Genomic DNA, 898 nt, shown 5'->3' with positions numbered 1-898 from the left:
TCCACTGAAGCCTTATGGGTTTCCTTTGTATGTAACTATCTTCTTTTGTCTTCCTACTTTTAATATTTTTTTTTCTTTATCAGCATATTTTGCCATTTTAATTCTAAAATGTCTTGGTGTGGCTCTGCTGTTGTTGATTTTCTTGAGCATTCTGTGTGCTTTCTGGATCTGGATATCTGTTTTGTTCCCCAGATTAGACAATTAGCTAATAGAAAATAGCTATAGGGTATTATTTTTTCAATTTCTGACACCTGTTCTCTTCTTCTTCTGGGACCTCTATAGTACAACTGTTATCACATTTGGGATGGAGTCACTGAGTCCCTTAAGTCTATTCTTGTTTTACATAATGTTTTTATCTCTCATTTGTTCAACTTGATTACTTTCTCTTTTTTAAGTTTATTTTTATTTATTTTTAGAAAGAGTGGTCACAAGTGGGGAAGGGACAGAGAAAGAAGTAGAGAAAGAATCTCAAGCAGGCTCACCATCATAAGTGCAGTTCAAGCCCTGATGTGGGGCTTGAACTCATTAACTGTGAGAGCATGACCTGAACTGAAACCAGGAGTCAGATGTTTAACCAACTGAGCCACCTAAGCACTCCTCAACTTGATTACTTTCTATTACTCTGCTTTTAGGTCATGAGTTCAATCCTCTGCTTCTTCCAGCCTGCTGTTCATTCCATCAAATATATTTCTCTTTTTGTTTATTGAACCTTTATCTCTGCTATGTCATTCCTTATCTCTTAATAGTCTCACTAATGTCCTCTACTCTTTTCTCAAGTCCAGTGAGTATCTTTATGATTATTCCTTTAAATTCTCAATCAGACATGTTACTTAGATGTTAGATCTCTGGCCATGGCCTTTTCCTATTTTTTTCATTTGGGACAAATTCCCCTGTCCTC

The sequence above is a fragment of the Crocuta crocuta genome, unplaced genomic scaffold, assembly GCF_008692635.1.
Source record: "Crocuta crocuta isolate KB4526 unplaced genomic scaffold, BGI_CrCroc_1.0 scaffold885, whole genome shotgun sequence".
Classification (NCBI taxonomy): Eukaryota; Metazoa; Chordata; class Mammalia; order Carnivora; family Hyaenidae; genus Crocuta; species Crocuta crocuta.
The sequence above is the reverse complement of the archived record's forward strand: the minus strand, read 5'-3'. Positions refer to the sequence as shown.